The sequence below is a fragment of the Archocentrus centrarchus genome, chromosome 19, assembly GCF_007364275.1.
Source record: "Archocentrus centrarchus isolate MPI-CPG fArcCen1 chromosome 19, fArcCen1, whole genome shotgun sequence".
Taxonomy (NCBI): domain Eukaryota; kingdom Metazoa; phylum Chordata; class Actinopteri; order Cichliformes; family Cichlidae; genus Archocentrus; species Archocentrus centrarchus.
The window spans coordinates 13,202,553-13,217,569 of NC_044364.1; the positions used below are offsets into that span (position 1 = coordinate 13,202,553).

General features: G+C 49.2%; 8 non-coding genes across 8 annotated transcripts; 3 read left to right on the forward strand and 5 right to left on the reverse strand.

Moving 5' to 3' along the window:
* Window positions 1–550: 550 nt before the first annotated feature.
* On the forward strand, window positions 551–633 carry trnal-aag (transfer RNA leucine (anticodon AAG)). The gene has a single exon. It is a non-coding gene; the product is annotated as a tRNA-Leu (tRNA).
* Window positions 634–994: 361 nt separating this feature from the next.
* trnal-cag (transfer RNA leucine (anticodon CAG)) lies at window positions 995–1,077 on the reverse strand. Its single transcript has one exon. It is a non-coding gene; the product is annotated as a tRNA-Leu (tRNA).
* A 1,008-nt stretch (window positions 1,078–2,085) lies between these two features.
* trnal-cag (transfer RNA leucine (anticodon CAG)) lies at window positions 2,086–2,168 on the reverse strand. Its single transcript has one exon. It is a non-coding gene; the product is annotated as a tRNA-Leu (tRNA).
* Window positions 2,169–4,617: 2,449 nt separating this feature from the next.
* Window positions 4,618–4,700, forward strand: trnal-aag (transfer RNA leucine (anticodon AAG)). Its single transcript has one exon. It is a non-coding gene; the product is annotated as a tRNA-Leu (tRNA).
* A 347-nt stretch (window positions 4,701–5,047) lies between these two features.
* On the reverse strand, window positions 5,048–5,130 carry trnal-cag (transfer RNA leucine (anticodon CAG)). The gene has a single exon. It is a non-coding gene; the product is annotated as a tRNA-Leu (tRNA).
* A 465-nt stretch (window positions 5,131–5,595) lies between these two features.
* Window positions 5,596–5,678, reverse strand: trnal-uag (transfer RNA leucine (anticodon UAG)). Its single transcript has one exon. It is a non-coding gene; the product is annotated as a tRNA-Leu (tRNA).
* An 8,381-nt stretch (window positions 5,679–14,059) lies between these two features.
* Window positions 14,060–14,142, forward strand: trnal-aag (transfer RNA leucine (anticodon AAG)). The gene has a single exon. It is a non-coding gene; the product is annotated as a tRNA-Leu (tRNA).
* Window positions 14,143–14,503: 361 nt separating this feature from the next.
* trnal-cag (transfer RNA leucine (anticodon CAG)) lies at window positions 14,504–14,586 on the reverse strand. The gene has a single exon. It is a non-coding gene; the product is annotated as a tRNA-Leu (tRNA).
* Window positions 14,587–15,017: the final 431 nt, after the last annotated feature.

The following is a 15,017-nucleotide window of genomic DNA, read 5'->3' on the forward strand; positions in this document are numbered from 1 at the left end:
CATGAGAAATGTTGCTGAATCTGATGTTCCTCAGGACAGCAAAGTGTCTGTGACAGTGCTTCTGTCTCCTGCTTTTATAACGGCTTAAGGCCTTACCTTGTTGTTGTCGCTTTCAGAGCCTAGCCGTCCACGTGTGTTCTCCCCTCGTTAATTAAACTAGCTTTGATCTAAAATGGGACAATAACATTTAATGTTTAAATGCACCCAGCTGAAAGTCTCTGAGCTCTACTGTGAGGCCAACATGCTAGAAGTAAACAGCAGCACCGAGAGCGCTCTCGGGTGGCACTCATTTTGCGCAGAGTCTGAGTCACGGCCAGCTAATGCAAAGAAAACCTGGCTGTGTTGAGCTTGCTACCAGGGTATCCCTCTGATGTTTGTGAAGTGAAAACATTTGTTTTCTTCCACAAGTTGAAATAATCCTCATCTCACACTTCCCCATCAAAATGATCCAAAAATAAGGAATAGCACCCATCGGTCAGCACACAGTGACCCACCCTGGCCCGAGAAGCTCTTTGGATCCGCACACACGATCGTGGCCACGCGGCGGGGTGTCAGGATGGCCGAGCGGTCTAAGGCGCTGCGTTAAGGTCGCAGTCTCCTCTGGAGGCGTGGGTTCAAATCCCACTCCTGACAGCAGCTATCGCCATTGCGTGCAACTGAATGCAGGGGACTTGTTCCTTGAAAACAAACGAAAAATGCACTTGGCCTGCTGGTTGTGGCCTGACTCTTTTTCAGCAGCTCTGAGCAGAACCACATGTATGGAACCGCAAAACGAGTGATAAGTGGAAGTTGTACTAGCTGCCTGCTACCACATAATGATCAAAGCTGCATCAACTAAGGAGCTGTGAGAGGGTGAAATGCGACACCCAACAGAATCACACCTGGCTTGGCACTTGACTGTAACGAGACCTTGAGCTGGACACTGCAATTGGATTTCTTTGGAACATGGGGATCTTCTAAAAGCACTTCCCAATGGTGTCGTTTTGGCAACTGTTGTCAGGAGTGGGATTTGAACCCACGCCTCCAGGGGAGACTGCGACCTGAACACAGCGCCTTAGACCGCTCGGCCATCCTGACTCCATCAGGTCAAAATTTTGCAACATTAATTGTACAACAGAGCTGACTATTGGAACTGACGCGTGCATGTGCGCGTTGGACAAAACATATGCAATAAGATCGAATGACGTTTGTGCCTTCTACAGGAGGTTGGGGATCTAGTTCCTTCTAGGCTCCCCACACACTGGAAAGTGATCAGTTCTCTGAGGATCCATGGCAGCAGCCCCCTGTGAACCTTTGATGGCCGAACAATCTAAGGCACTGCGATCCAAGGCACTGCGTTTAGGTCGCAGTCTCTCATAGAGGCTTGGGTTCAAATCCGACTCCTGACAGTGCCTGTATTGAGAGGGTGAAATGTGACACCCAACAGATTCACACCTGGCTTGGCACTTGACTGTAACGAGACCTTGAGCTGGACACTGCAATTGGTTTTCTTTGGAACATGGGGATCTTTTAAAAGCACTTCCCAAAGGTGTCGTTTTGGCAACTGTTGTCAGGAGTGGGATTTGAACCCATGCCTCCAGGGGAGACTGCGACCTGAACACAGCGCCTTAGACCGCTCGGCCATCCTGACTCCATCAGGTCAAGATTTTGCAACATTAATTGTACAACAGAGCTGACTATTGGAACAGACGCATGCATGTGCGCGTTGGACAAAACATATGCAATAAGATCGAATGACGTTTGTGCCTTCTACAGGAGGTTGGGGATCTAGTTCCATCTAGGCTCCCCACACACTGGAAAGTGATCAGTTCTCTAAGGATCCATGGCAGCAGCCCCCTGTGAACCTTTGATGGCCGATCGATTCAAGGCACTGCGTTTAGGTCGCAGTCTCTCATAGAGGCTTGGGTTCAAATCCCACTCCTGACAGTGCCTGTATTGAGAGGGTGAAATGCGACACCCAACAGATTCACACCTGGCTTGGCACTTGACTGTAACGAGACCTTGAGCTGGACACTGCAATTGGATTTCTTTGGAACATGGGGATCTTCTAAAAGCACTTCCCAATGGTGTCGTTTTGGCAACTGTTGTCAGGAGTGGGATTTGAACCCACGCCTCCAGGGGAGACTGCGACCTGAACGCAGCGCCTTAGACCGCTCGGCCATCCTGACTCCATCAGGTCAAAATTTTGCAACATTAATTGTACAACAGAGCTGACTATTGGAACTGACGTGTGCATGTGCGCGTTGGACAAAACATATGCAATAAGATCGAATGACGTTTGTGCCTTCTACAGGAGGTTGGGGATCTAGTTCCTTCTAGGCTCCCCACACACTGGAAAGTGATCAGTTCTCTAAGGATCCATGGCAGCAGCCCCCTGTGAACCTTTGATGGCCGAACGATCTAAGGCACTGCGATCCAAGGCACTAAGTTCAGGTCGCAGTCTCTCATAGAGGCTTGGGTTCAAATCCCACTCCTGACAGTGCCTGTATTGAGAGGGTGAAATGCGACACCCAACAGATTCGCACTTGACTGTAACGAGACCTTGTGCTGGACACTGCAATTGGCTTTCTTTGGAACATGGGGATCTTTTAAAAGCACTTCCCAAAGGTGTCGTTTTGGCAACTGTTGTCAGGAGCGGGATTTGAACCCACGCCTCCAGGGGAGACCGCGACCTGAACACAGCGCCTTAGACCGCTCGGCCATCCTGACTCCATCAGGTCAAAATTTTGCAACATTAATTGTACAACAGAGCTGACTATTGGAACTGACGCGTGCATGTGCGCGTTGGACAAAACATATGCAATAAGATCGAATGACGTTTGTGCCTTCTACAGGAGGTTGGGGATCTAGTTCCATCTAGGCTCCCCACACACTGGAAAGTGATCAGTTCTCTAAGGATCCATGGCAGCAGCCCCCTGTGAACCTTTGATGGCTGAGCATTCCAAGGTGCTGCATTTAGGTGGCAGTGTCTCATAGAAGCCTGGGTTCAAATCCCACTCCTGACAGTGCCTGTATTGAGAGGGTGAAATGCGACACCCAACAGATTCACACCTCGCTTGGCACTTGACTGTAACGAGACCTTGAGCTGGACACTGGAATTGGTTTTCTTTGGAACATGGGGATCTTTTAAAAGCACTTCCCAAAGGTGTCGTTTTGGCAATTGTTGTCAGGAGTGGGATTTGAACCCACGCCTCCAGGGGAGACTACGACCTGAACACAGCGCCTTAGACCGCTCGACCATCCTGACTCCATCAGGTCAAAATTTTGCAACATTAATTGTACAACAGAGCTGACTATTGGAACTGATGCATGCATGTGCGCGTTGGACAAAACATATGCAATAAGATCGAATGACGTTTGTGCCTTCTACAGGAGGTTGGGGATCTAGTTCCTTCTAGGCTCCCCACACACTGGAAAGTGATCAGTTCTCTAAGGATCCATGGCAGCAGCCCCCTGTGTACCTTTGATGGCTTTTGATGGCTGAGCGATCCAAGGCACTGCGATCCAAGGCACTGCGTTTAGGTCACAGTCTCTCATAGAGACCTGGGTTCGAATCCCACTCCTGACAGTGCCTGTATTCTTCGCACAATTGCTATCATGCTAGCTTTGTGTGAGTTGTGCCACTAAAAACGCAACTTTAAAAAAGGGCAGGAGTTACCTGTGTGTGCCCAGTGTCAGGATGCACCTTTTGCAACTAACCATCATAGCTGTGATTGCTCCCTCTCGCCACATAATCGTTAAACTTTGCTAAACACTCACGAGACTGGTGAACCACGAAAAGCAGCGTAAACAAATCCTAACAAAATCCAGCAGAGTGCCGAGATTACAGCTCAAAGGTTAGGAACTGCTTTATGGCAGTGCTTTTGAAACTGTGGCGCGCAAGGTCATGTGGAACAAATGTTGAGCTTTGGATACATTCCTACAGCGGAACAAAGAACTTACATTAACACAGTCACTAGCGAAACTCTCAAGGGTCAAGGTGGCACCACAGAGAACCGCTGGTGTATGGTTGGAAGTTGGAATATATGTTGCCTCTGTGATTAAGGGTTTTGAGCTTGCCTTTCAAACATCAGAAATGTTGCTGAATCTGATGTTCCTCAGGACAGCAAAGTGTCTGTGACAGTGCTTCTGTCTCCTGCTTTTATAACGGCTTAAGGCCTTACCTTGTTGTTGTCGCTTTCAGAGCCTAGCCGTCCACGTGTGTTCTCCCCTCGTTAATTAAACTAGCTTTGATCTAAAATGGGACAATAACATTTAATGTTTAAATGCACCCAGCTGAAAGTCTCTGAGCTCTACTGTGAGGCCAACATGCTAGAAGTAAACAGCAGCACCGAGAGCGCTCTCGGGTGGCACTCATTTTGCGCAGAGTCTGAGTCACGGCCAGCTAATGCAAAGAAAACCTGGCTGTGTTGAGCTTGCTACCAGGGTATCCCTCTGATGTTTGTGAAGTGAAAACATTTGTTTTCTTCCACAAGTTGAAATAATCCTCATCTCACACTTCACCATCAAAATGATCCAAAAATAAGGAATAGCACCCATCGGTCAGCACACAGTGACCAACCCTGGCCCGAGAAGCTCTTTGGATCCGCACACACGATCGTGGCCACGCGTCGGTGTGTCAGGATGGCCGAGCGGTCTAAGGCGCTGCGTTAAGGTCGCAGTCTCCTCTGGAGGCGTGGGTTCAAATCCCACTCCTGACAGCAGCTATCGCCATTGCGTGCAACTGAATGCAGGGGACTTGTTCCTTGAAAACAAACGAAAAATGCACTTGGCCTGACTCTTTTTCAGCAGCTCTGAGCAGAACCACATGTATGGAACCGCAAAACGAGTGATAAATGGAAGTTGTACTAGCTGCCTGCTACCACATAATGATCAAAGCTGCATCAACTAAGGAGCTGTGAGAGGGTGAAATGCGACACCCAACAGAATCACACCTGGCTTGGCACTTGACTGTAACGAGACCTTGAGCTGGACACTACAATTGGATTTCTTTGGAACTTGGGGATCTTCTAAAAGCACTTCCCAATGGTGTCGTTTTGGCAACTGTTGTCAGGAGTGGGATTTGAACCCACGCCTCCAGGGGAGACTGCGACCTGAACGCAGCGCCTTAGACCGCTCGGCCATCCTGACTCCATCAGGTCAAAATTTTGCAACATTAATTGTACAACAGAGCTGACTATTGGAACTGACGTGTGCATGTGCGCGTTGGACAAAACATATGCAATAAGATCGAATGACGTTTGTGCCTTCTACAGGAGGTTGGGGATCTAGTTCCTTCTAGGCTCCCCACACACTGGAAAGTGATCAGTTCTCTGAGGATCCATGGCAGAAGCCCCCTGTGAACCTTTGACGGCTTTTGATGGCTGAGCGTTCCAAGGCGCTGCATTTAGGTGGCAGTGTCTCATAGAGGCCTGGGTTCAAATCCCACTCCTGACAGTGCCTGTATTGAAAGGGTGAAATGCAACACCCAACAGATTCACACCTCGCTTGGCACTTGACTGTAACAAGACCTTGTGCTGGACACTTGAATTGGATTTCTTTGGTACATGGGGTTCTTTTAAAAGCACTTCCCAAAGGGGCAGTTTTGGCAACTGTTGTCAGGAGTGGGATTTGAACCCACGCCTCCAGGGGAGACTGCGACCTAAACGCAGCGCCTTAGACCGCTCGGCCATCCTGACTCCATCAGGTCAAAGTTTTGCAACATTAATTGTACAACAGAGCTGACTATTGGAACTGATGCGTGCATGTGCGCGTTGGACAAAACATATGCAATAAGATCGAATGACGTTTGTGCCTTCTACAGGAGGTTGGGGATCTAGTTCCATCTAGGCTCCCCACACACTGGAAAGTGATCAGTTCTCTAAGGATCCATGGCAGCAGCCCCCTGTGAACCTTTGATGGCTTTTGGGGGCCGAGCGATCCAAGGCACTGCAATCCAAGGCACTGCGATTAGGTCGCAGTCTCTCATAGAGGCCTGGGTTCGAATCCCACTCCTGACAGTGCCTGTATTCTTCGCACAATTGCTATCATGCTAGTTTTGTGTGAGTTGTGCCACTAAAAAAGCAACTTTAAAAAAGGGCAGGAGTTACCTGTGTGTGTCGAGTGTCAGGATGCACCTTTTGCAACTAACCATCATAGCTGTGATTGCTCCCTCTCGCCACATAATTGTTAAACTTTGCTAAACACTCACAAGACTGGTAAACCGCGAAAAGCACCGTAAACAAATCCTAACAAAATCCACCAGAGTGCCGAGATTACAGCTCAAAGGTTAGGAACTGCTTTATGGCAGTGCTTTTGAAACTGTGGTGCGCAAGGTCATGTGGAACAAATGTTGAGCTTTGGATAAATTCCTACAGCGGAACAAAGAGCTTACATTAACACAGTCACTAGCGAAACTCTCAAGGGTCAAGGTGGCACCACAGAGAACCGCTGGTGTATGGTTGGAAGTTGGAATATATGTTGCCTCGGTGATTAAGGGTTTTGAGCTTGCCTTTCAAACATGAGAAATGTTGCTGAATCTGATGTTCCTCAGGACAGCACAGACACTTTGCTGTCCTGATGTTCCTCAGGACAGCAAAGTGTCTGTGACAGTGCTTCTGTCTCCTGCTTTTATAACGGCTTAAGGCCTTACCTTGTTGTTGTCTCTTTCAGAGCCTAGCCGTCCACGTGTGTTCTCCCCTCGTTAATTAAACTAGCTTTGATCTAAAATGGGACAATAACATTTAATGTTTAAATGCACCCAGCTGAAAGTCTCTGAGCTCTACTGTGAGGCCAACATGCTTGTAAAATAGGTTTTATCTTGGGCTGGTTGGAGGGGTTGGATCACTGTGGTGAGTCCGGTTAGAACTCCAGAAAAGAGTAGAGTCGCACTCCCGTGGGTTCAGTAACGTGAATTTACTGCTTATTCTTTACGGTACAGGAACTGGATGTGTGGTTCTAAAACAGATAACAAATAATGTGACAACAGTGTCTAAATAATGCCAAATAACTGAAATACTATCACAATGACACTCTTCATGACTGCAACATTAATGTTTCTCAATACACTGGGTTTACAAAAGTACAACACACGGAACTCACGTAGATAGCACTTACTAAATGCGCATGCAAACAGAGCATGATATCAATTAAGGGTGAAACATGTATATTTTGATAAATAAACTAGGTCATTTACTGTTAACATCACTTACTTGTATTTTCACGCACACAACTCAAACTGGGGTGGCTAGCAAACTCTAAACAACAAATAATTCCACCAACTTCAGACTGTAAACTCTGGTTCAGCTCCTCTCCCCTCTCTGCCATTCCTTGTCTGCATGCTGCACACTGGTGGTCTAAGCTCCGCCCCCCCCTTAAAGGGCCAGCATGACAGTTCCTTTTAGGCAGCCTTTTCCACAGCCGCCCCCGTATTCGCCTGTGAATACGAACAACCAAGAAAAGGCTGAGTAAAGGGGAGGGCGATCAATCATCCTTTGGCAAGGTGGGTAGGCTGACAAGTCGTGCCACGGGTCGCACGTAGGTTCTTCCCTTTACAGTCACTTCAGCTGATCTGATCCGGGTATCTGATCCAGAAAAAACTTGGGAGACTTTCCCCACAGGCCAAAGGGCCCGCGGGAGCTGGTTGTCCACTATCATGACAACATCTCCTATTTGTAGATTGGCTGATTCTGTCTGCCACTTCTGGCGGGCTTGGAGTCCTGGCAGGTAATGCCTCAGGAAAGTTCACCAGAAATGGTCAGCTAGAATTTGGCTGTGTCTCCATCTTCGCCGCCCAAGAATATCTGGGCCATCATAGATGACTTGCGGCAACGAGGCATCCCGCCGCCCCATGAGGAGATAGTTGGGGGTAACAGGGTCAGGATCTGCTACCTCAGATGAAGTGTAGCCCAGGGGTTTTGAATTGAGTATCCCCTCAATTTCAATCAGAACTGTGCGAAACACCTCCTCAGTGATGGTTTGGGCTCCAATGATGACTTGAAGAGCAGTCTTTAGCGAGCGGATTTCCCGCTCCCAGCAACCTCCGAAGTGTGGGGATCCAGGAGGATTGAAGGCAAACTTGATTTGTTGGCAAGCTAGTTGCTCTTTGAGGTTAGGGTGAAGTTGTTGAAATGCCTCCTGCAGCTCACGTTCTCCTCCTCGGAAGTTTGTCCCCTGGTCACAGAGAATCTCTTTGGGTTTGCCACGCCTGGCTATAAAGCGTCTCAGAGCCATTAAAAATGCGTCTGTGTCCATACTGGGGATCAAGTCAAGGTGGACTGCCCTGGTGGTTAAGCATTTAAACAATATCCCCCACCTTTTCTCGTTACTGCGTCGGATTCTGATGGTATATGGCCCAAAGCAATCCACACCTGTGGAATAGAATGCCGGCTTGAACAGGCGCAGTCTGGCTGGAGGGAGGTCTGCCATCCTGGGTGGATTGGGGTGACCTTTTCACCTCTTGCACTCAACACAGGATCTTTGATGGCGGCGTACTGCTTCACGGCCACGTAACACCCAGTATCTTCTCCTGATCTCAGCAAACACCCTTTCTGGCCCGGGATGCTGGAGCTTCCCATCATGATCCTGTATAATGAGTTGGGTCAGTGCGTGTCGGGGGTCCAGAACAATGGGGTGGACTTCATCTACAGCCAGGTCGGGATTGCGGCGTAAACGGCCTCCTACTCTGATGAGCCCTGTTCTCTCATCAAACTCCGGTGCAAGTAGAAGAAGGCGACTGGATTTGGCAATGGGTTTGCCTGCCTTTAACTGGGTGATTTCCTCTGGGAATGACTCTCTTTGGGCGTGTTGTAGAGCTTCTAGCTCAGCAGCAGCGTAGGAATCAGCAGTAAGAGGGTGGTTGTGGTCAGCCGCCCTGTGAAGCTGATGTGCAGTGGCCTCTAAGAAGCTGTCCCAAGTCTGGTATTGGTGTGGATCCGGAACACTAGAGCTGGACACAGTTAGACAAACAACCTGTCGTTTCAGCTCACCATCAGGATCACTCTGGAGTGGGGGTGGTAGATCAGGCCAGTCACTTGGAGCCAGTTTCAGGAATTCAGGTCCATCCGTCCATCTACTGCCTTTGGTGATGTCTTGGATAGTGAGGCCGCGAGTGATGTCATCTGCTGGGTTATCTCGTGAGGGCACATATCTCCATGTAGCACCTTCCGTTAGCTCTTGTATTTCCGCCACACGAGTGCCCACGAAGACCTTGTATCTACAGGAATCTGAACCTAACCAGGTTAGGACTGTGGCTGAGTCAGACCATAAGATACAGCTGCGTATGGAAAGGGTCAACTCGGTGCTGATGACCTTGTAGAGCTGAGCACCTGTTAGAGCAGCACACAACTCTAACCGAGGAACAGATTGTTGCTTCTTTGGGGCAACACGAGACCGGGCTGCAAGGAAGGCGACTTCAACTTCTCCCTCTGGACTCTCTGTCCTCAGATAGGCCACTGATCCATATGCCTGTTCGGAGGCATCACAGAATACATGGATATCTCTCTTACAGTTGGGTTGGTCCAGGCTGGGACTGGTGTAGCACCTAGGCAGTGTTATCTTGTGCAGCTGCGCCAACTCTGCTTCCCATGCATGCCACTTCTGCAGCAGCTCTTCAGGGAGCTGCGGGTCATCCCAATCCCTCTTTTTCTCCCACAGGTGGCGCACAATAACCTTGGCTCGGGTGGTATAAGGCACTATGTAGCCAAGAGGGTCATACTGGCTGGCTAAAACTCTGTAGATGTTCCTCATGGTTGCCACTGAGCAATAAATGTGTCTGTGTTTGTAGGTGAGGGTGTCAGACTTACAATTCCAGTGTAGTCCGAGGGCTGGCTCTTGGATGTCGGACTGACCTTGACTGAGCCACAACTCGCAGCTGGATGACCTGAGGTCTGGAGGGAGATGGTGGATGACATCTGGGTTGTTACTTGCCCACTGCCTGAGCTCAAATCCTCCATCAGCCAGAAGGTGGCGCAGTTTGTCAACAAGTGCCCTGGCGGCTGCTGGACATGTGAGACTCTGTAAGCAGTTGTCCACATAGAAGGACTTGTTAATGGCAACATGCACATCTTCTCCTGGTTTGCTGTGGTCCATGATGTGCTTCTGCAACGCGAACGTTGCACAACAAGGGCTGCAGGTAGTTCCAAAGGGAAGTACCTGCCACTCGTAGACATCAGGGGGTTTGTCTCGTCTCATGTCCCGCCATACAAACCGCAACAGGGGGCGGTCTGCAGGTAGGAGCCTCACTTGGTGGAACATGCCACGGATGTCACTGCTGAAGGCTACGGCATGCTCCCTGAAGCGCAGCAGCACCGCCAGCAAGGCAGGGCCGAGGGTGGGACCTGGTAGAAGGAGTTGGTTCAGGTTGTAGCCTTGGTATTGGAATGAGCAGTTGTACACTATTCGGTTCTTCCCATTATGTTGAACCATATGGTGGGGTATGTACCAAGCTTCGGTGCTGGTCTTCCATTGGTGCTCCACCAGTTTCACTACATAGCCAGCTTCTACAAGCTTCTCAATCTCCTTCTGATAGGCAACCGCTTGTTGGGGTGATTTGGCTAGGCGCTTCTCTGTGCCTCTCAGGAGAGGCAACACTGCTTCTGGAGTGGTTTTCAAGAGGGGCATGTTCTTGATTCGAAGAAGGGGTGTGGCATAACGTTCAATGCCACTGACATTGACTCTCATGGTCTGTTCTTGCAGGAGCCTGATGGCGTCTTGGTCTTGCCGTGACCTAGTGGCCAACTTCTCGCTGCGGTAAGGGAGAACATCCATCTGCCATAACTTCTCCACACATGAGAACAGCTCTGTGGGTGATGGTGCATATGTGAAGAGACAGTGACTTACATTAGTGATGGACTCAATAGCCTGAGCTGGTCCCTGTAGCGTCCATCCAAGAAGCGTTTTCACAGCTGCTGGCCCACCAGGTGGTCCTAGTCTGACTGGCTCTATGGGTGTAATGAGGTGCGTATAGTCGGCACCAATCAGTAACATGGGACGGACTCTGTTTAGAGGAGGGAGGGGCAATCCTGCGAGATGTTTATACTTCTGCTGGAGTGAGACAACTGGATGGGAATGCTCTGCTAAACTCAGTTGCTCGGCTGTAAAGGCATTCTGGATGGTGTACATCTTGTCAGGATTGGCTGTTGGAGAAATCGTGAAAGACACGGCTGCCCCGTGGAGCTGCTCCACTTCTTGTCTGACAGTACGGAGAGCTAATACCTCTTTACTTCCTGTAAGGCCCAACTGTTTGGCAGCTGACTGGAGCAGTATTGTTCGTTCCGAACCATCGTCTAGGACAGCATACGTCTCGAGTGACTTGTCACCATTCCTCAGGCGTACTTTACTGATCTTCAGGAGCACCTTGCAGTTGTAGACTGGACGATTGACGTACATGACTTTGTTGGCAGTGTTAATGAGGCAGCTTTCTGTTGAAGGTGGAGCTGATGCTTGTTCCTCCTCTACCCTTTCATTCACCTCGTGCAGCACTAACAGATGTCTTCTGCCACAGATCTTGCAGGGAGCTTTAAGTGTACACTTTGCAGCTTGGTGATTACGTCCACAACGCCAACACTTATTATTGGCTTTAATCCATGTCACCTTCTGTTCCTTGCTCAGGTTCTTAAAGTTGGAACAGTTGTTCAGAAAGTGCTTGTCATTATCACAATAGGGACAGTAGGCCATTACCTTCTCTGCTCTCTTAGATGTGTTGGGAGGATGCTCAGATGCAGATGGTGATGCTGCACTGCTGGATCCTAAAACCTTCTCCGTGCCCAGGAGGATAGTAGCAGTCTTACTTGGGGGCTTAGGAGTGCGCTTGGTATCAGACTTCTTGTTAAATGTCTCCTCTCTCTTGGGGGGCTTCATGCTGTCTTCCTGAACTTCTAGCTCGTATTCTAGCCAATCCGCAAAGTCTATGAGAGTGGGGATGGCCACTCTCAGGGGGTGGATGAACCTCTTAAAGCTGGTTTTGAGGTCATAGGGGAGTTTACTTAAGAGCCTTGAGACATGAGAGCCGCAGACTAACTCTACATGGCCTCTTTGTCCCAGTTGGTCTAACATGCCTACCAATGACCGCACATTGAGGGCAAACAGACGAAAGCTCTTGGTGTCACCGCTGCGTAGATTTGGACCGTCCATTAACTCTGTGATCCGTTGCACGGCAAGCTTGTGGGGCTGCCCAAACATCTTGGTGAGAGCTGTCATTGTATCTGTATAAGGTTGCCTTGAGTTGCAATAGGAGTCTGCTACAAGTGAAGCTTCTTCGCATTTGAGATGATCTGTGAGGATCTGATACTTGTATCTTTCAGTGGCATCTGCCGGTAATAGATTCTCTAAGGCAATCTTCATGCGGGCAAACTCTCTGGGGTCTGGCGCTGTAAAGGAGGGGATGGTGGGCTTTGGTCCCCGGTATGTGGTCTCTCTCTGTGGCCCATTGAAGCAGGGTGCTTGGAGAAATGAAGAATCTCTGCTTGCATGAGGAAGTGCAGTCTGCTGTGGTGTGGTTGCATAATACGGGTTATAGTGCAGATCTCTGGACGGTTGGGAAACTCTGAATTGAGAGGAATCTTGTGGCAGGCTTCCTTGGGAGCGGAGCGTTGGATATTGTTGCTGCTGGTACATTGGCGTACCAGTTGGGAGTTGGTAGTGTCCATAACCGCCACTGTAACCGCCACTGTATACACTTTGAGGTGGAAGAGGTGGAAATAGAGGCTGGTAGGCTGCTGGTGGTGACTGTAAAGCAACCATCAGGCTCTGGAACTGTTTACGGAGCTCAGCGTTTTCTTGGCGCATCTCTTCGAGAGCAGCCCTAACCCCTGGAACTTGGTCGGTCTGCTGCTCCCCGCTGGCTTGCTCCATAGATTGGCTAAGCTCCTGTTCTTGCTCCTCACCATCCCTCAAGTTCATCGGGTCAAAGCTCTGGCTAATCGGTGGTGATGGAGATCTGGTGGGTGGACGCGCTGATGCCCTATGCTCCCCTAAAACTCCCCCTGTAGCTGTAGCTGCTGTCCGGAATTTACTCTGAGCTCCCGGTCCACTTAGGTCATAATCTGACAGGTAGGAAGGCACTGACATTCGCCGTCTGGGTGGAGTGTCCATTGCTGTTGACTCTGGGTTTTGCATCCTTAAACAGCAATCCACTTATCCGGCTCGAAGGACCACTGTAAAATAGGTTTTATCTTGGGCTGGTTGGAGGGGTTGGATCACTGTGGTGAGTCCGGTTAGAACTCCAGAAAAGAGTAGAGTCGCACTCCCGTGGGTTCAGTAACGTGAATTTACTGCTTATTCTTTACGGTACAGGAACTGGATGTGTGGTTCTAAAACAGATAACAAATAATGTGACAACAGTGTCTAAATAATGCCAAATAACTGAAATACTATCACAATGACACTCTTCATGACTGCAACATTAATGTTTCTCAATACACTGGGTTTACAAAAGTACAACACACGGAACTCACGTAGATAGCACTTACTAAATGCGCATGCAAACAGTGCATGATATCAATTAAGGGTGAAACATGTATATTTTGATAAATAAACTAGGTCATTTACTGTTAACATCACTTACTTGTATTTTCACGCACACAACTCAAACTGGGGTGGCTAGCAAACTCTAAACAACAAATAATTCCACCAACTTCAGACTGTAAACTCTGGTTCAGCTCCTCTCCCCTCTCTGCCATTTCTTGTCTGCATGCTGCACACTGGTGGTCTAAGCTCCGCCCCCCCCTTAAAGGGCCAGCATGACAGTTCCTTTTAGGCAGCCTTTTCCACAATGCTAGAAGTAAACAGCAGCACCGAGAGCGCTCTCGGGTGGCACTCATTTTGCGCAGAGTCTGAGTCACGGCCAGCTAATGCAAAGAAAACCTGGCTGTGTTGAGCTTGCTACCAGGGTATCCCTCTGATGTTTGTGAAGTGAAAACATTTGTTTTCTTCCACAAGTTGAAATAATCCTCATCTCACACTTCACCATCAAAATGATCCAAAAATAAGGAATAGCACCCATCGGTCAGCACACAGTGACCAACCCTGGCCCGAGAAGCTCTTTGGATCCGCACACACGATCGTGGCCACGCGTCGGTGTGTCAGGATGGCCGAGCGGTCTAAGGCGCTGCGTTAAGGTCGCAGTCTCCTCTGGAGGCGTGGGTTCAAATCCCACTCCTGACAGCAGCTATCGCCATTGCGTGCAACTGAATGCAGGGGACTTGTTCCTTGAAAACAAACGAAAAATGCACTTGGCCTGCTGGTTGTGGCCTGACTCTTTTTCAGCAGCTCTGAGCAGAACCACATGTATGGAACCGCAAAACGAGTGATAAATGGAAGTTGTACTAGCTGCCTGCTACCACATAATGATCAAAGCTGCATCAACTAAGGAGCTGTGAGAGGGTGAAATGCGACACCCAACAGAATCACACCTGGCTTGGCACTTGACTGTAACGAGACCTTGAGCTGGACACTACAATTGGATTTCTTTGGAACATGGGGATCTTCTAAAAGCACTTCCCAATGGTGTCGTTTTGGCAACTGTTGTCAGGAGTGGGATTTGAACCCACGCCTCCAGGGAAGACTGCGACCTGAACGCAGCGCCTTAGACCGCTCGGCCATCCTGACTCCATCAGGTCAAAATTTTGCAACATTAATTGTACAACAGAGCTGACTATTGGAACTGACGTGTGCATGTGCGCGTTGGACAAAACATATGCAATAAGATCGAATGACGTTTGTGCCTTCTACAGGAGGTTGGGGATCTAGTTCCTTCTAGGCTCCCCACACACTGGAAAGTGATCAGTTCTCTGAGGATCCATGGCAGCAGCCCCCTGTGAACCTTTGATGGCTTTTGATGGCCGATCGATTCAAGGCACTGCGTTTAGGTCGCAGTCTCTCATAGAGGCTTGGGTTCAAATCCCACTCCTGACAGTGCCTGTATTGAAAGGGTGAAATGCAACACCCAACAGATTCACACCTGGCTTGGCACTTGACTGTAACGAGACCTTGAGCTGGACACTGCAATTGGATTTCTTTGGAACATGGGGATCTTCTAA